Source organism: Acomys russatus, chromosome 5 (genome assembly GCF_903995435.1).
Source record: "Acomys russatus chromosome 5, mAcoRus1.1, whole genome shotgun sequence".
Taxonomy (NCBI): domain Eukaryota; kingdom Metazoa; phylum Chordata; class Mammalia; order Rodentia; family Muridae; genus Acomys; species Acomys russatus.
The window spans coordinates 41787195-41807549 of NC_067141.1; the positions used below are offsets into that span (position 1 = coordinate 41787195).

At 40.9% G+C, this 20355-nt stretch overlaps 1 pseudogene; it reads left to right on the forward strand.

Moving 5' to 3' along the window:
* Positions 1-15578: 15578 nt before the first annotated feature.
* On the forward strand, positions 15579-16500 carry LOC127189853 (calponin-2-like; annotated as a pseudogene).
* Positions 16501-20355: the final 3855 nt, after the last annotated feature.

The window sequence follows — 20355 nt, forward strand, 5'->3', positions numbered from 1 at the left end:
TAGCTTGAACTTTATGAGTTTGATCCCAGCCTGGTCAACAGAGTGAATTCCAGGACAATCAGGGATACACAGAGAAATCCTGTTTTTAAAAAAATGTAATTACTACTACTACTACTACTACTACTACTAATAATAATAATAAATATCAATTGTATTATCTTATAAGATACTATTAATATGAGCATATATATATATATATATATATATATTTAGCAAGGAGAACAATCCAAGCATATACGTATGCATGAATTGATGTAAATAAATCTTTTTAAAAAAGAAAGAAAATAATAATAAAATAGTCATGATGATGATGATGATGATGATTCCCAGATAGGCAATTGCACTAGTTTGGCCTGTAGTGTGGTTCTTCTGGCTGTATGGTAACATGATGAAAGATTTGGTGGGGGTCTGTGGAAGTGTGAGCAGAACCTGGTAAAACAGGAAGCAAGGGAACAAATTCTCTGAGATTGTCAAGAGAACTTACTCCACAAGAGCAGCATTGATTCCTTCAGGCATGGCCCTCCCAGGACCCAATTCCCTCTTATGGTCCCACTTCTTCAATACCTCTGCACTGGGAATCAAGATTGTATAACAGAAAGCTTGGGAAACAAGCTTAAACTTCCTAAAGCCCACAGGAGGTCAGGTGACACATCGGGAAGAGATTCTATATCCTTAACCCATTTCTGAATGCTGCAAGAGCCAATTGATACAGAGGGTGTGTGTGTGTGTGTGTGTGTGTGTGTGTGTGTGTGTGTGTGTGTGTGTGTGTGTGACTTACTTCTATTATATCTAAACACAGTAGAGGCTTATACAGCACAGTGGAATGGGACATGCTTGGGCCACTTCCAACTGCAGCAGAGGACCACATGACACCAGGGGAGGATCCTGATTTTCTTAGGACACTCTTCATTATCCACGCTTGCATCGTGGGGATACTATGGAACAGAAGTCACTGGCTTGCAAAAACTGATAAAAGAAAGATTTGGCACGATTCCAGACACAGTGTAGCTAGTCATTTCTTCCTTCACAGTAGTTGTGGGCTTTTGTGCTGTGTACTAGGGATATGAAGAGAGAGAGAGAGAGAGAGAGAGAGAGAGAGAGAGAGAGAGAGAGAGAGAGAGAGAGAGAGATCTGTGCAGCTTCAGCTAGCCTGCCAGCTAATAGAGAGAGAAAATTCGAATGGCTGCACAGTGAATAATCAAAAATTGAGCTGTGTGCAAGGACAAACATCTGTATGTATCAAGCAACGAGCATGCCTGGTGGCCTGGAGTCAGGGACAGAATCTCTGTGATGAGGCTGAGTCTGTAGGGTAAGTTACCAGTGAAGCAAAGACTGAATTGAAGACCATCTCCCAGTTGGAGGAGCTGGGCTAAGTGGAGCCCATAGGAGAGAGACATTCCTCAAATGTCTGTTGCTGGTACCTTAGCCAATCTCATTCCTCAGTTTAGGACAACACAAATTTTGTGGTCTGCAAAGGTCAAATTATATCCGCTTACTAGTGTGATGAGAATTAAATATGAAAACTTCTGATGGGTGTTATCCTTTACATAATAGCTATAGATTAAATGTCTCTAATATCTAGTTTTTATGGGCAAGAAACTTAACTGGTTGTTTAATTATTAACGATTCATGTAAAACAAGGATTGCAGGTGGTGTCATTATCTTCCGGCTAATTGTTTGGCGTATTTATGGCCACCAACTGCTCCATCCTAGCCATTGTGTGGGTGTCCAGTTCTGCCTCTGGGAATATGCCTTTGCTTGTGAACGGCAGAGATGGCCACCAATGGAACCTTAATCTTCTCTGTTTTATTTCAAAAGCTTAGGTTCCCTTTGCTGAAGTCCCAGAAGTTGGCTTGTGTAAGGAAAATAAAATTGGTACAATGACTCTAACACTCTATTGCTGTGTATCTTTCAGGCAATTTTCAAGTCTAGGTAGGACGATAATCAGGCAGCAATTCAAATTCACTGGAAATTAACATATGGTGACTCATCTATACTGGGCATTTAACTAGTTAGTGGGTAATGAAAAATTATTAAAACAGAATCAGAGAGAGAGAGAGAGAGAGAGAGAGAGAGAGAGAGAGAGAGAGAGAGAGAGAGAGAGAGAGAGAGAGAGTCCTTTATATCATGAAATTCATGTTTATTAGGACTTGCCTCTCCTGGAGGGCAGGTAGTTAATGAAACTTGGATGGTAAAGGTAGACAGTGGGGCTGCCTGGGCAGATGCTCTCCCTGGCTAAAGAGCAGCCTTGGTGCCATTACCTTCCTATAATGTTCCCTGCTTAACCCTAACAGTCCAAGCTGTAGCATTTGGCTTCAGGTACTGGTTCTCCTGCCTTGGGGACTGGCCCTCCGGACCATAGTAATGCCTGCACCTGCTGCTCTTGACCTCTGTTCTCTTCTTCCTTACTCCCTCCCTCTTCTGGGTCTGTATAAATGTATCTTCTTGGTGGAACATAGGTCACATGGAAAACCCCAACTGCTAACAATTCTTAGAAACACATTTTTACTTTCTGGTTCAGAGGTTCTCAACTTTCATAATGCTGTGACCCTTTAATACAGTTCCTCGTATTATGGTGACCCTGAGCCATAAGATCGTTTTGTTGCTACTTTGTAAGTATACTCTTGCCAGGGTTATGAACTGTAATGTAAACATATGATATAAAGGATATCTAATATAGAAGCCTAAGGGGTCATGACCCACAGGTTGAGGACCACTGTTCTAGTTCCTTCTCTACAGGAATGCACAGGAAAAAGGGGTTTGGGTTAGGAGTTGAGTGAGCTAGTTTTCACCTGCCTCTTGGCTGGGTCTGCACAAATCTGTAATTCAAGTCTAAAACAATATGGCAAAAGAAATGTTTTCCTGCAAAATTGAATGCAACTGTTTTTTACTGCCGTCTCAAAGGGAGGAATCAAGGTCCCAATAGTTACCATGAGTATTCTGATGTAGATTTACTGCCTACTCTGTGGGCTGACAAACTACAGGTTCAAAGTCAAGTCCAGCCCACCACCTACTTTTAAAAATGCATTCCTTTGCAGGTTCAGTTGTTGCCATAACATCCGTGGCTGCTTTCGTGGTCAGTGGCAGAGCTGACCGGTGCAAATGCCATGTGAAAACACAAAGCTAAGCCTATTCACTTCAGGACCTTCTTCAAAAAAATATCTACTGACCTCTATGCTGGTTCATCAGAATCCTGGCTTGATCTCCTATAAATAGATTATTATGTTATTCTCCATTAGCGCACACTATAGGAAATAGCAAGGGGCAGAGAAGACAATTTTCTTCTTTTCTATCTTCTCTCCAACTCCCTCAGGTTCTTCCCTCATTCTCTTTCAAATTCACACACACACACACACACACACACACACACACACACACACACACACTAACACAGACACAGTCTGTGTATGCATATTTTCAAGGCTGAAATGAGAATTGTATAAGCAATTTGTGTGCTCTTCTCAGCATTGCTTAGTTGCCTCTAGTTGTTTGACTGTGGTTGAGGCCTTGTGAGCTTTCCTCTTTCCATGTTAGCACATCTATTGGTGTTTTAGTTGCTTAGGTCATGTTTAGGCACTGTGAAAGTTGAGACTTCATGGGCTTGGCTTTAGGACACATGTTGCTAAAGAAAAGGCTAAGTAAGGCATTAGAACAAGGGAGAGCATTGGGTATTCTTTCTTCATGTCTGTCACTCTGTATCCCTCAGTCAGTTTGTAACACCCTGGTAAGCTAGAGTGCTATATGCCTCCCAGAAGCTTGGGGACAATATGACACTATTGGGAAGTAGTGGAAGGTCATTGGGCTATTGAAGTCTGAACTGGAGGGGGATCGTGAGAGCCTGGATTTCCCCTCTTTCTGTTTCTATGCTTTACTTCTTGGCTCACGGCATAAACAATATTCTGTCATGTTCTCCCAGTATGTGCTGCTTTGCTGGAGACTCAAAATAATGTAGCCACTTGACCATGAATTGGAATCTTCAGAACCATGAACCAAACTGAACCTTTTCTATTTAAGTAAATTGCCCCAGGACTTGGTTGCAGTGATAGAAAGTTGACTGATGTCATACTTTTCCTCCTCTAGAACTGAGCTCATAGGCTTGCCTTTGTGTAGACCATGAGCATTGGATATGGCAGTATTCCGAAAGGACCGAATGGGCGAAAGCACTGGCTTCCAGTGATGTGCCTCTCTGCTTAGTCTGTTAAGCTAAGATCTTCTTTCTCTTAGACTATTTTAAGCCATCTCAACCATATGGTATTCCTTCATTTTTATTCTCATACATTCAGAGTATTGAAGGTATGAACATCAAAATGACCATGGTCCCCAATTAAGAGTATACTTGGCTGCTGGTTCCAGCCTTGCTTTCTGTTCAGGCCTGCCATCACACGAACAATTTCAGGCACATGTACCCACCCGGGTGAGCTGAATTGCTCTATCATGTCTTTTTTGGTGTAGTGGATGAAATACTTTAAAACCATGAGCCAACTCACAGCCTTTCTCCCTTCAGCTGCTTCTGTCAAAGATTGCATGAGTTTAATACCAAACACAAAACGTCTTCAGTCATGAGGTACATGAAGGACACGTGTGTCTACAGTTCAGTAGTGATTCTAGTTTACCACATGAACCCCAGATCTTATAGTCATTTAGAATGACATTGGCCATCTTCTCAGGCTTCAAGAACAAGGCTGAAACCATTTTTAGAAAAGCAGCTATTTACTTAGGGGATCAATTTTTTAAATTCTAAAGGACTGTTCATATTACGAAAGAGTCCCTGAATAATATCCTGATTTGTGAGAGATACTTAGACTGTTGACAGTGACTCTGTAATATTGGGTTGGTGGCAGGTCCATTGAGTCCTTAAGGCCAACTGGCAGCTTTGTTTGCTTTGCGTCTCCAGAGCTGAGAGCTGACTCTTATTGTGCACATTAAAGCCCACATCTTTACGTAGTACTCACATGAATGTAGGAAACATGTCAAAGTCAGGTACCTGTTACCCCATCAGGAAGTTTACTGTAGTGACAGATTGGTGTAGTTCCGTGGAACTCAATTCCAATGCTCCATTTTATAGTGTCTAGCATACTTGCAATTCAGCTATACTGCTGTTGTTCATGTAGCAATCATGGTATTCTGGGAAATGATAAGATAACCAAAGGGATTTTACCAGTAATGGTGGTGACCTCCCAAGAGTAGATGGAGCTCTAGGGGAGAGAAGGCCTTATTGGTGAAAACAACCTGCTTCTGGGGTTTTCTAAGGAATGGAATAAAAACGACTGTTACCCAGGCAGGGAGTTGTGGATCACGCTTCAAGTTTCATGCAATTTTTTTCACTAGTCTAAAATGGAAATTGCAGCAGTAACTGGAATTAACATCTGACTAAAATTTTAAAGAGACTGTTGTTATTCATTAGAAAACAACCGTCTGCTATAAATGGTAAATAGCTGGGTTAAATTAATGCTATTATTAGTATCTCTCTTACTCTTTTCTTACATCTTTTCTTACAGGTATAATTGTTTTAAAGAGCTTATTATTTGGGAACATTTGCTCTGTGGATCAGGAAGCCATTGTGAGCTGGTTCATGTCAATTTTCTGGTGTTTATTTTATTTAAAAATGCAGGGATCAGGGAAATGACCACAACGTGGGATCCAAGATCCTGCAACCCAATACAGAGCTAGAACCATCTGGCCCACAGAGATGCCTCCTATGGAGCTGGTGACAGTGACACCCAGACCCCTCCCAGGTTAACATCGGTATTATTCATTTTCCCAGTTGTCAGAGTGTTGCCTCCAACTACACCCCGGACAAAGGGCCACAGCTAATATACGCAGTTTAGTAACCTCAAGGTTACTGGGACTCTTCTTCAGTTAAGGGGCGCTGCTGCTATGAAATGATTCAAGTGGAAAGAGTGTATCATTCTAGTGCTTAGGCCCACAGTTTTCCTTGTTATGAGCATTTCTTGAAAATTAGTTAGCTGCCAATCATGTTTTATCTAAGGGATTACAATACTTATAAGTCACTGTCGAAGGTTATGAGCATTGGATCTATATATGCGAAAAGAACATGTGATTTTTGTCTTTCTGAGTCTGAGTTAAATTGTTTAATATAATACTTGCCACGTTGCTGCAAATTTCATTTGACTTTGTGGCTGAATATAATTCTATTGTGTATACATACCTTTTATTATCTATTGCACTGTTGATGGACAGCTAGGCTAATGTGAATGATGCTGTAATACCACGGACGTGCAGGCATTTCTGTCATAAGATATAGAGTGTTGGGTTGTGTACCCAGTGGTGGTATAGCTGAATATATAATATGGTGTCTTCTGTGTTTAAGTTTTTGAGCAACCCTCACACTGACTTTCATAATGAGTGTACTAGGTTATATCCCCACCAGAACCGAATGAAGATTTCTCTTTTCCCCACATCCTCACCAACTTTGGTGTTGTCTCCTTCTTGGTGATAGCTATTCTAACTGGAGTGATAGAATCCCAGAGTCATTTTGATTTGCCTTTCCCTGGTGACTAAGGCTATTGACTAAGGCTTTAAAGAACTTACAATGCAATTTGTGTTTCTTCTTTTGAGAACTATCTGTCTATCTCATTAGCCCATTTAGTGATAATGTGTATTTTTTTGGCATTTAACTTAATATATTATAGATAGTAATTTGTCTTGCCATTTAGTGGGAGTTTTTTTCTCTCACTGTGTATGCTCCCTTTTTGTTTTGCTGATAACTTATTGGACATGCAGAAACTTTAATTTCATATAGTTCATTTGTTAGTTCCTTGTATCAGAGTTCTTGTCAATAGCGTTCTTGCCTATACATATAGCTTTAAAACTGCATTTATATGTATTTGTTTTGCATATGTAGATGAGGGATACATGTGTGGCAGGGGTGTGTGTCACAATGCAAGTGCTGAGGTAGTTTGCTCCTTCCTGCCTTGTGGGTCCTCGGATCACCTTGTACATTAGGCTTCATTACAGAGACATGTACATTAGTTGAACTTGGTTTTATAACTGTGGTTTATTATCGATTTATTGATTTATTTTTAATTGAAATAACATACTGTTAGTGTGAAACTCTGGCTTGAAATCAAGTATAGTGTTTTTGAAATGAAATTGGACATGTCTAAGTCTGGTGCATATAATTTAGAATTATAATGCCTCCTGGTTTTTCCTTCCTATCTTGACCACATCCTTATTTACCTCTTCTTACTACTTTTGGCTTAGGGCCTACCCTGTCCGACATTCAGGTACTGCCCTCTGTTTGTTTCTAGGTCCCATTTTCTTGGAACAGCCCCCCCAACACATGTCCTTTTACTCTAAGTTGTTGTCTGTCTTGGAAGGCAAAGTGTATTTCTTGTAGACAATATAAAGATGGATCTTGTTTCTTAATCCCTTCAACTAGCGGTGACTCTTGATTGGGAAGTTGAGACTATTGTGATTTCAGGTTATGATTGAGAACTGTGTGTTGGATTGATTTCTGCTATGTGGTTGCTCTTATTCACTGTTCCTGTTCCTTGTCTTATTCTGCATCTCAATGATACTAGTGTTATTTGTTTTCTTTCTGAAGCCACTTTATAAATTTGTCATTAATTAATTTCATTAGAATACAACTACATAACTTCCCCCATTTCTTTTTCCAGTTTGTTTCCTCTCTCCAGCCTCTCTCATCCCTGTCCAAATACCTCTCAGATTTATTTCCGCTCTTTTTCATATTATTATTGTTTGATTATATGTGTGTGTCTCTATAAATATATAAATAGAACCCAATGAGGCCATTTCATGTTGACTATATGTATATATTTATGTTTTCAGGGCTGACCACTGGATTTTGAATAATCTATTAGGCAGACTTATCCCTGGGAAAGATAATTCTCCTTTTCCCAGCATTCTTCAGTTGCCTGTAGTTCTCTCTTCTGCCCCCCCAACATAATATTTTTGTTTATTTGGGAATTTTATACAATGCATTCCAAACACACTGGCTTCTCATCCCTCCTAGGTATACCCTCCCACTCTTGTACCCTCTTCAAAAAATGTAAACAAAACAGACAAAAACCAATAAGCAAACACAAAAATGCTTAAACTCCTAGTGGTTAGCTCTTAAAGAAAACTGAGCTCTACTGTCCTTAGTCATCAGGGGGATGCAAATTAAAACATCTTATGCCTGTCGGAATGGCTAAGATCAAAAACTCAAATGACAACACACGCTGGAGAGGATGTGGAGAAAGGGAACACTCCTCCATTGCTGGTGGGGGTGCACACTTGTACAACCACTGTGGAAATCTATCTGGAGGTTTCTCAGAAAATTGGAGGCTAGAGGCTCCCGGCAGCCTGAGGAGCAGCCCCACTTGGCAATGACATGATACTTCTGTCTGCCACCACACTTCCACACCTGTTACTGCCACAACATCTCTAGTTCTGCTTTTCTCCTCAGCACGCTATTCCATTCCACCATCTTCCTTTCCAATTGCATGAAACTACTTTTTAAAGTCATCTTCCCATAAGACCTATCTTTTTTTCTTTTCCATCCCTTTTCTTTTTTCAAAGTTGTTCCAGAGATGCTGGGTACTCTGCAAGCTCATCCTTGGATGTTCTGTCTTCTCTGTGAAGCCTCTGTGGGTCTCCCAGGCTTTTTGGAGTGGCCCTGTGGCCCAGTGGTACTGGCAGCCCCTGCCATCTTGAACTCAGTTGCCTGTAGTTCATCGTCTAGGGGTAGAGTTCTATGAAAATTTCCCCTTCTCCATTAGCATGTCTATTGGTGTCACCTTTGTTCAGGTCTTGGTTAGTCAGCCATAATGTTGAGCCATGGTGGGAGCAGCTTCCTTAGTACTTCTAGGAGCCACAATATCATGGCAGCCCTGACAATGCTTGTTCCTTTAAAGTATTGATTCTAGTATTCTCTGTAGAGCTAGTTTTGTAGACACAAACTCTTTTAGTGTTTACATCATGGAAGGTTTTTTTCTCCTACAACTTAATAGTTTTACTGGGTAAAGCAGTCTGGGTTGGCATCGGTGGTCTTTAAGGACTTGGGCTAGATTGCTTCAAGCTCTTTTGGTTTCAACGTTTCTATTGAGAAACCAGCTGTTATTCTCTTGGGTTTTCCCTTATATATGACTTATATTCTTTCTCTTTCAACTTTCAATAGGCGTTCTTTTGTGTATTTAGTTCATTAACTATGGCGCACCACAGTTTGTTTCTCTTTTGGTCCTGTCTATTTGGTGTTCTATGTGCGTGCATCTTGTATGTAAAGGATATGCTTCCTTTAGTTGGAGAAGTTTTCTTCTATGACCCTGTTGACGATCTGGTCTATACCACTGACCTGGGCTTCTTTGTCTTCTTCTATCTTATAATTAATAGATTTTTATCTTTATATGGTATCCCAAAGTTCCTGCAATACTCCTTTATATATTTAAAAAAAAATTTTTTTTAAATCATTTTTCTTTGCTTGAGTGGTCCTTCAGTTGGATATTCTATCTTCTACTTAATCTTCTCTGCAGCTAACACTTTCTACTGAGTTTTCTAGTTAGGTTATTGAATTTTTCATTTCAAACTTGATTTAAGTTTGAGTTATCGTTAACATTTTTCTACCTTTCATGTCTCAAGTTCTCTTCATTATATCACTCAGGTGTGTGTATTTTCTTGCACTTGAGCCTCTTGTCCTTTTAAAGATCATTTGGTTGCTTGTGCTCTCTTTAAACTTGAATTCTTTGGTATGTTTAAAATTGTTCTTTTAAAATATATGTCCCGAGATTCATCTATATAACTTCCATGGGTGAATGTTTCTATAGGACTGCTATTTTTTTTGGCGGCGGGGGGAGGGGAGAGCCATACTATTTCTATCTTATATATTGTTTGTGCTTTTGCAATGGGACTTGGACAGGTGGAGTCTGTTTGTTTGTTTTCTTTCTGATGTGAGTTTCTGTCCACCTATGCTGAGTGGGAGTTTGGTTCTGTTTTGCTGTTAGCAAAGCTTGGTTTATTTTAGATACCATGCAAGGAGCTTTCAGTTTATTCCTTCAGATATTGTCAATTTCAAGGTTAGTGGAGTGTTGCTGGGGGTCTTACTGGCAGTGTGTGCAATTGTGTGTGTGAGGTTCTAGGACAGGGGTGGTGTGTAATCAAGGATATGTGGTACAGTGCTTGGGCAAGGTCCTATGGCCAGGGGAGGGGAGAGAGCAAGGCCAATGGGACAACTCAGAGATGCACCACTGGCCTAGAAAAGCAATGTAGGGTCTGAGGGAAGGGTCTTTGGGTCTTACCTAGAAAGTTCACATGTGTAGTTCCTTGGTGTGTGTGTGTGTGTGTGTGTGTGTGTGTGTGTGTGTGTATGTCTTTGTGGAATGGGGTGAGAGGCTTTGGGGGATTCACTAAGAGAGCCCACAAGTTGCAGAGCTCTTTCCTGGGCTTGAGCTAGGGGAAAGCTGCTGTGGGCTGAGAACCTAAGCACCAAGACAGCACATGACTGTGACTCCTGGCTTGCCTGGTTCGAGAAAGTTGGAGCAGGCTAAGGGACTGGAGTGTTGAAGCTTTTAGTCTAAGATCTTTGATTTGCTTTGAACTGACTTTTGCCTAAGATGCAAATTGCCAATCTAGGTTTCTCTTCTACGTGTGGGTGGATATTCACCCTTTCCACCACTATTTGTTGAATAGACCGACTGCCTTTTCCCTAATGTATGTTTTGATGAATTTGGCAGTTCTGATGAATAAGGTGGCTGTAGATATGTGGGTTTACTTAGGGATTCTTTGTTCTGTTCCATTGGTTATATATCTTTTCATGCCAGTACCATGCTGTCTTTGTCATTATAGCCCTATTGTATAGTTTGAAGTCTGGTATTATGATACTTCCAGAAATGTTCGTTCATTCATTCTTTCTTTCTTTCTTTCTTTCTTTCTTTCTTTCTTTCTTTTTCCTTCCTTCCTCCTTTCTTTAGCAATGTTCTTTCTATTAAGGATTATTTTGGTATTTTTGGCCCTTTCTGTTTCCACTTGTGTTTTTAGGTGCACTTTTATAGTTCTGTGAACAGTGTCATTGAAACTTTGGTGAGAATTGTATTGGACACATTATTACTTCCGCCAGTCCAGGAGTATAGCAATTTCTTTTATCCTCTAATGTCTTTATTCTCTCTCCCATATGGGTCTTGGTGTCTAATGTTTACATGTTATTAAGTTTAAGAGTAAATGCAGGGATAGGCTATGAAATTAGAAAAGAGAACACAAGATGGGAAATAGGCATCAAGAAAGTGAGGGAGCAAAATAGATCACACAGGATGTGAAAGTAGAAAGAAAGTTTTGGCAGGGTACAAGGTACACTGTAGAAAGGGACAAGACAGTGGGCACTAAGGAGGATGAAAGAGAGGAGGGAGAATCAGCAACAGCTGACTTTTCTTGAAACCTATTCTGATTAAAAATTTAGAATTCAAGCTGGACATGGTAGCACATGACTTTTATTCAAGCACTCAAGAGGCAGGGGCAGGTGGATCTTGAGTTCAAGGCCAGCCTGGTCTACATAGTGAATTCTAGGACAGCCAGGGCTATACAAACAAACCCTGTCTTTGAAAAAAAAAATCAAATTAAAAAATAAATAAAATAAAATGTAAAAAAGACTTAAATCAATCATTTCATTCTGACAGTCACTTAAAACTGTTGTCTACCCTGATGGCCATTACCACCCTGTATCTTATACAGAGTTAAGATGTTACTTGGTCAATGCCACTCAAGAGCTTATGGTTGCTACTGAAATTAGAAAATGTTTTAAGGACTGCACTTTTGGCCCACAACGGACAGACTCTCATCAGAAAATGTTTTAAGGACTGCACTTTTGGCCCACAATGGACAGACTCTAGAGTACTTCAAAACAGTCCTGGTACTTTTTTCATCAGTGGGAGGACATCTAGTAAGTCCATTTAACATTCCCACACACGCAATCTCTAGGTTCCCTCATTTCATCAAGAAACTTTTGCCACCAGCTTTCAGTTCAGCCCAATTAAGGGTGAGTTTTGTTAATTAGCTCAACACCCAGAGCCATTGCTAATGACTCAGACAGCAGTGTGAATCCAGAGTCTGTTCAGTACACTCATATAAAAATACCAGCCCCATAAATTACCTCTCCCCTCAAAGCTGTTTATATCAGCTGAATCCGTTTCCACACATACCCCTGAGGATATGTGATATAAATTTATACCATCTTGCAGTTCTCTTGGCATGTCAAGCCTTTCCTCCTGGGGTTGAAACAGACCTCCTGAAACATGCAGGAATCTTACTTTTGTTACAGGTTTGCAAACAATAAGGAGATGATGGATAAAGAATGAGAGTTGACAACTCTTAAAGTAACAATATAAGGTTTTCAAGTTAGACAGTGGAAGTCTTCTCAAAGAGAAGATTCCTTTGGCTAATAAAGGGGGCTCCATGAAGTTTGAGAGACTCAGTTATTTAAAGATTTCTGAATTCTACAAATTTACCTCTTTTTGTTCATGAGGTCCAACTCTTTCCAAATTAATAACCCCAGATTTGCCGTAAAACTTTTAGGTGAGGCTGGAATTCAACTTCCATCATATTTTTAGAAACCCCTAGGAGTAGACCCTGCAGACTCTGTCTTGGGACACCTGCCCAGCAGCTACAAAAAAAATAGTGTTTACATTGAAAACTCTGATTATATGGTGGCCAAGGATCTAAGACTTCCCCAAGTTTCCTCCCTCCTTTTCTCCTTCTCTCATTCTCTCATTCTTGACTTAGAAGAAGATTTTTTTCCACTCAGTATCATGTTGGCTACAGGGTTAGCATGTAGCTTTTATTATGCTGACGTATGTTTTATTCTGTCCTTGTTTCTCCAAAGCTTTTTCTCATGATGGGATGTTGAATTTTCACAAAACTGTTTTCTACATCTAGACAGATGATAATATCATCTTTGCTCTGGAGTCCATTTATGGAATGAACCACATTTACTTAATTTTATTTGTTAAATAATTCTTGTACCCCTGAAATGGAACCAAGTTGGCTATGGTGTCTGGTTTTGAAGTCTGCTGTTGAATTTACAACCATTTTATTGAGAACATTTATACCCATGTTAACCACAGAAATTCATTTACAATTTTCTTTTTGTGTGTATGTTTGTATCAAATTCTGGTATCAGGATAGTGCTAGCTTCAGAAGAGTTTGTGCAGTGTTCTTTTCCTTTCTATTTTATGCAACAACTTGGGGAACATTAGCCTTCGTTCACGTTTACATGTTGGTAGGGCTTGGCAGCTGATCTATTTATTTCTGAGACTTTTGTTACTGCTTCAATATCTTCATTTATTATATAGGTTTGTTAAGATTTTTAGAGCCTCTTGTTTAAATTTTAGTAGAATATGTGTACTTAGAAAATTGTCTATTTCTTCTATATTTTTTAATTTAATGGAGCTTGGGTTTTCAAAGTATTCTCTAATTATACTTTGAATTTCATTGGTTGCTATGATGTCCCCATTTTCTCTTTAATTTCACTCATTGGGTCTTTTCTCTTTATTGTGGTTAGTTTGGCTAAAGATTTGTCAATTTTGTGTGTGTGTATTTTTATATATTTATATTTATGTTTTAACATACATTTTAATACTTATATTTATTTCATATATTTTATATTTGTTCCAGTCACTATTTATATTGTTCTCTTAAATGCAATTTCATGAACTTCTGCTATGATTTTGTTATTTATTTCCACCTAGTAATTTTAGGTTTGTCTTGTTTGTGTGTTTCTACAGCCCTGAGGTTCTTTGCCATTTATTTCAGGATTTGTTGATTTTTTTTATGCCAATTCTCATAGCTGCGAACTTCCCTTTTAGAGCAGATCTTAGCTATATCCAAATGCCCTGATAAATTGTGTTTTCATTTTAATTTGACTATATGTATTTAATTTCCTGTCATATTCTTCAATAATCTACCAAACATCCAAGAGTTTATTGTTCAATCCCCATGCATTTGTTAAATTTCTATGTTTTTTTTGTTAAGAGTTTCAGTCTTATTTATAATATGGTAAGATACATAAAATTACTTTAATTCATCTATATTTTTTAAGACTTGACTTTATGATTCACATGGAGAATGTTCCATGGGCTGCTGAGTAAAATGTACATCCTGCAGCTTTTGAGTGGAACACCGTGTAGGTGTCTGTTAAGTCCATTTGTTCTAAAATAAAAACTGTACTTTATTTGTTCTTTTGGTGTGTGTTCTAATAAAGCTTTAGTTACAACACACAGACCATGTTTTCTGGTGTGTGTTGTAATAAAGCTTTACTTATAACAGAGAGACCACTGGCAGAACAGAGGATAATGGAGAATAGCTTTTGGACTTCTCTGCAGTTGCCATCAGTTCTTGCTAATTATTTAGCTGTTGTTAAACTCAGAAGCGATTTTCCCACTGAGACCTTAATTGCTATACTATCATTTTGTGGGTTGCGGGTGGACTGCATCCTCCTGAAAAATGAGGTCTGCAACCTTGAGTGGGGCATTTTCCAGTGTTGGGAAAAACAATGGCACATGCCTGCCTTAATGTCTTCCCTGGGGTCTCCATCACTAACATGAGATATGCTCTCTTTCCTGTTTTCCTGTGACCTCTAACAGAGAGGCTAGGCTCGGTTGGATTTGGGACACAGGATGCGGCAATGGATCTTGATTAATGTCCTGATGTATGCGCTGTGGCATGGCTAAACATTAAGTATATGTGTGTGTGTGTGTGTGTGTGTGTGTGTGTGTGTGTGTGTGTGTGTGAGCAAAACAAGCTCACAACAAAATCTATGGTCGTAAAATATAACCATTCCCATCCAGAGCAGGCTCATAACAGAGGCAGGTGGTTTCTTCTAACAATAGGCTTCAGGCTTCATGTTCCCAGCTTTATAGAGCCCTGCATGATGTTGGGGCACATCATCATAATTCTTGCACTTCATGTTCAACTGCCCTGTGATGTCTGGAAAACACTATTTGGATGTACTCATTTGCCTTCGGCTTTTTACAACCTTTACATCTTTTTCTTTTCCCATAATCTCAAAGTCAACTCTATGAAACTGGAATTTAGTCAGAGGAAATGTTCTGGTACTTAACTGTTTAAGTTTGTGTGAGTAGACTGTGTATTTGCACAGTGATACAGTCAACTAATGACGCATGCTGTAGAATGAGTCCTCAGTGCAAAGTCACATAGCTCTATCTGCAGGATCAACCCTGAGCTCCACTTGCTTGTTTCTTCTTGTATCTGCGTCCCATGCATGAACTAATTGGAATTTTGAAAGCCTGTGCTCCCAGAAGCTGCATGAAGATCAGCATACCCTTTATGGAGCTGAGTGCATATACCACATTTTCTCAACTTGTAAAATACTCATGACTGGCGTAATACTTTTTATACCAGTCAGATCACAAGTACTTGGATTTGTTTTATCTCTATCCATTAAAAAGTCTTTTTATTAATTCTTTGAGGATTCCATACAATGTATTTTGATCATATTCATTCTGACTCTACATTCTAAATCTTCCCAGATTGAATCTACTTTCCTACCCCAAAATTCATGTCCTTAAACCACCAACAACAGAATAACCTTGCAGTCCCTCTGATCTGCCTGTCCCGCACCGGGGTCCCTCTCCATAAACTCCATGCAGTTCAGTAAGGGTCCTTGAGACTGGCTCTTGGCTGACGTAAAAAACTGGCTCCTGTTCAGATATGACGCCCAGAAGGAAGCTGAACTCCGAAGCTGGATAGAGGAACTCATGGGCCTCTCCATTGGCCCTGACTTCCAGAAGGTCTGAAAGATGGGTAATCCTATGCACTCTCGTTAACAAGTTGTATCTAGGCTCTGTCCCCAAGATCAACCATTCAGTGCAGAACTGGCACCAGCTAGAAAACCTCTCCAACTTCATCAAGGCCATGGTCAGCTACAGCATGAACTCTGTGGACCTGTTCGAAGCCAGTGACCTGTTCAAGAGTGGGAATATGACCCAGGTGAAAGTGTCTCTACTTGTGCTGGCGGGAAAGGCCAAGACCAAAAGGCTGCAGAATGGTGTGGACACAGGAGGCAAATACTCCGAGAAACAAGAGAGGAACTTCGATGATCATGAAGGCCAGCCAGTGCACCATCAGGCTGTAGATGGACACCAACAAATGTGCCAGTCAGTCTGGCATGACAGCCTATGGAACAAGGCAACATCTCTATGACTCCAAGAACCATATTCTGCCTCTCATAGACCACTGTGCCATCAGCCTTCAGACGGGCACCAATAAATGTGCCAGCCAGATGGGCATGATGGCTCCAGGAACACGAGATGCATCTACGACACCACGTTGGGCACCTACAACTCTTCCATGTCTCTGCAAATGGGCTACATGCAGGGTCCCAACCAGAACAGCCAGGTCTTCGGGCTGGGGCAGCAGATATATGACCCCAAGTATTGCCCACAGGGCCCAGCAGCTGACGGGGCTCCCGATGAGGGTGACAGCCAGAGTGAAGGGCCTGAGTACCTGGCCTGCTGCCAGGAGGCAGGCTACTGAGCACCCAAGGGTGCCAGCTCCACGCACCAGCATCTCTGTGTGGGTTTCCGGGTTTTTCTGTATTTTCATTGCGTTTTGTGTTTTTAAACTGGACCTTACTTTGTAGCCCTCTCTGGCCTGGAACTCATTGAAGTCCTCCTGTCTCAGCTTCCTGAGGACTGGGATGACAGGTCTTTGTTATCTATGCTCCCTCCTCACCCATCAGGCCTTGGTTCTTTTCCAGGATTGACTTACTAGACAGGATCCTTGCTAGGATAGCCAGGCTGTGGCTATCCCAGTGGGCTGTGAGAGAGGCTGACCCCTCAAAATTTCCAGTTTCTTCATCTCTTCCACAGCAGTTTGTGGTGTGTGAACCCGTGGAAATTGCAGCAGTTTCAACAAAACAACAACAACAACAACAACCAACCAACCAGCCAAGGCCAAGGGGTTTTGTATTTTGTTTGTGTCCCTCCCACCCCCGCCCAGAGAAAGATATTAGGGAGAGGGAGGAGACGGGTGCAATGCACCTTAAAATACTGCGGGCATTCTGAGGGACTGCATTTGCTTTCCCAAGACCCTCAGACCTCACCCTCCAGTGCTGGGGCAGGGGAGGGGGTGCAACTGAAGCCTGGAATTGAGGCAAACTAGACAAGACCACACCTGCAGCCCTCCTGGTTCCTCTGCGTTTTGAAGGTCCCAATTCTCCCTGCACACGCCTGATTAGCTGTGCTGGGCCCCTCCTGCCTCCAAAAGTGCTGCAAGGGACCCATAGGGACCCCTGTGCTGCTAGATAATGCGAAATTTTCCAAAACCAATAAAAACCTCCATTTCTAAGAAAACAACCCCCTCAAATCTAGTTTGTGCTGCCCATATAATATATACTCCTAGGCGTGGGGCTGTCCACTGCAGTGTGGCCAATCTACTGACGACCACATCTTTAAAAAGAACTGACTCTCCCCTCTCCCAGAAGCTACCAATTACCATAGCTCCCACCAAGGAATAGGATGTCATTCCTCATTTTCCCTATTCATGATGGAGTTTGGTTTGATTGATCTTGTGCAGGTCTTGTGCATGCGGTTACAACCACTTTGAGTTTATATGTTCAGCTGCTCTTTTGTGTATGGAAAATACTATTTATACGTTTTTTATACTATTTATGCCGGCTCTTATAGTCTCTCTTGCCCGGTCTTATTCAATGATCCCTGAACCTTAGGAGGAAAGAGTGTGATACGGATGTCCTAACAAGGGTTAAGAACTTTGCATTTCACCTTTATCAACCGCAGGTCTCTGTATTAATCACCATCTCATGCAAAAACAGCTTTTTAAAGAAATGAATGCTGAGAGCTGTACTAATCTATGGGTATATCAGTAAATTGTTAGGAATTGGTTTAATACTATTCCCACTTAGAAGAACATTAGTAGCATATTCTTCCCCAAGGCCTAAGACCTGTCTAGACACAGGCTTTTAGCCCCAGCAATAGTACTAGGCATGGGTTGTTTCATCTTGTAGAGCAAGCCTTAAATCCAATTAGGGCCTAGGGACACTGGGGTCACAGCTGGACTCTGGGCTAAGAGCTGCGAGTTGTAGGGAAGAGTTTGGGGATGGAATAGGGGGTGTAAGGGATCTTCAGGAGCTCCATAAGGAGACTATCAAGGCTGGCAGATCTGGACCCAGGTGGGCCTGCGCAAAGTGATGCACCAACCAAGGACACTGCAAGCAAAGAGCCTGGACCCCTGTTTAGATGTAGCCAATGGACAGCTCATTCTCCACATGGAGCTGGGGAGGGGAGAGTGGGGGACTGCCTCTGACATGAACTCTGGTGCCTATGATTTAATCACTGCCCCTTGCCAGAGAGGCTCTACAGGAACACAGAGGAAGGGGATGCAGGCTATCCAGGTGAGATCTGATAGGCTGTGTTCAGACCGTGGGGGAGGAGGAATCCACCTGTCAGAGGTCCGTGAGAGGAGAATAGGACAGAAGAAGGAGGGAGGGTGGGAACAGGAAGCTAAGAGTGATGGAATTACAATTGGGATGTAATATGAATAAATTATAATAAAAAAATTAAAAGAGAAAGTAGCTAGTTACTCTTGCAACACTCATGCCACCATTGCACCAGGAAGCAGATCTCATCAGTTCAGATATTGTAGCTGGCATGTTTCCCAGATGGGTATTATTAATAGTTATTTTTCTCCTTTGGCAGCATGCATAGCACCTTTTTCCGTGGAAACTAGCCAGTAGGAGTGGAATGTTCAGGTGAGTCCCAGCATGATTTCTCCACATTCGAAGAATCAAGTCTATAGCATCTTCAGGAGTAGGGCGTTTCTATCAAGTTCTGGAGGAAAGCAAAGAGCCATCAATGACAACAGGCTGTAATGTTTGGGGTAATGCACTTTGCAACTGCACTGACTAACCTTCCAAAAGAAGTACTCCATTTCTGACACTGAGAATATTTATTTGACAGTCCATGGTATTTAGAGTCAATGTCAATCTGCTATAGGTGACTCAATTTGAGCTCATTTTATATAAGTGTTTGTGTATATTTCAGGAAGCATCTATGGTAGTATTTTTCCATGAGAAAATTTCCAAGGTTTTCAGGATTAATTTTTCCTCTCTCATCTCTCCCCCTACTGCCCTTCCACTCCACATCATGAAATCCTTCTTGCTCCATTGTTCTCTATTCCGCCTGTATACCACCTTCATTTTATTCCCTCCCCCTTAAAATCCTCTCCTCCATAGTCTCTTAGTGGTTTCCTGGCCTTTATGGACACCCAAGTTTAAACACACATGAAAATACAAAGCTCACATCCACATATAAGAGTGAGTATACAATGTTAATCTTTCTGGATCTGGGTCACCTTACTCAGATAATTTTGAGCCCCAATCCATTTACCTGCAGATTTCATTTTTTAAAAAAATTGTTTTTGTTTTTGGAGACAGGGTTTCCCTGTGTATCCCTGGCTGTCCTGGGAACTCTCTCTGTAAACTAGGCTAAGCCTCAAACTCAGAGATCAGCCTGCCTCTGCCTCCTGAGTGCAGGTATTAAAGGGGTGCGCCACCACTACCCGGCCAGATTCACAGTCGAACAATGTTCTCTGATGTAAATGTGCCACATTTTCATTATCTGGCCTGTTTCCATATCCTGGATAGTGTGAACAGAGCGGTAATGAACATGGATGAGCAAGTAGCTCTGTAATCTGATATAGAATCCGTGGGGTGTGTGTCCAAGCTGGATCACGTGGTGGATTTAGTTCTAGCTATTTGAGGAAATCTCACATGGATTGCCACATCATCTGCACCAGTTTAGACCCAACAAGTGGTAAATAAATGTTCTTTCCCACGTCCACACCAGCATTTGTTGCCTATGTATATATATGTATATATATTAATTTTAGCCAGTTAACTGGGATAAGATGAACTTTCCAGATAGTTTTAATTTGCATTTCCTCATGGCTAAGGATATTGAATATTTAAAAAGATTCTCATTTATTTGTATTTCCTCTTTTGAGAACTCGCTATTTAGTTCCATGTCCCAGTTTTTAATGGAGTATTTTGTTTTCTTGATGTTTAGCTTTTTGTTCTCTTTGTACATTCTAGATATTAACTAACCCTCTGTCATATGTGTAGCTGGTTTCCACCTCCATCCTCCCAGTTAACTAACCCTTTGTCATATGTGTAGCTGGTTCCCACCCCCTCCTCCCAGTTAACTAACCCTCTGTCATATGTATAGCTGGTTTCCACGCCCCTCCTCCCAGTTCTGTAGGCTGTCTCTTCACTCAAATGATGGTGTCCTAGCTATTCAGAAGGTTTTAGTTTTACGAGGTTCCATTCATCAATTGTTGACCTTAATGCCTGATCTATTAGGGTCTTGTTCATAA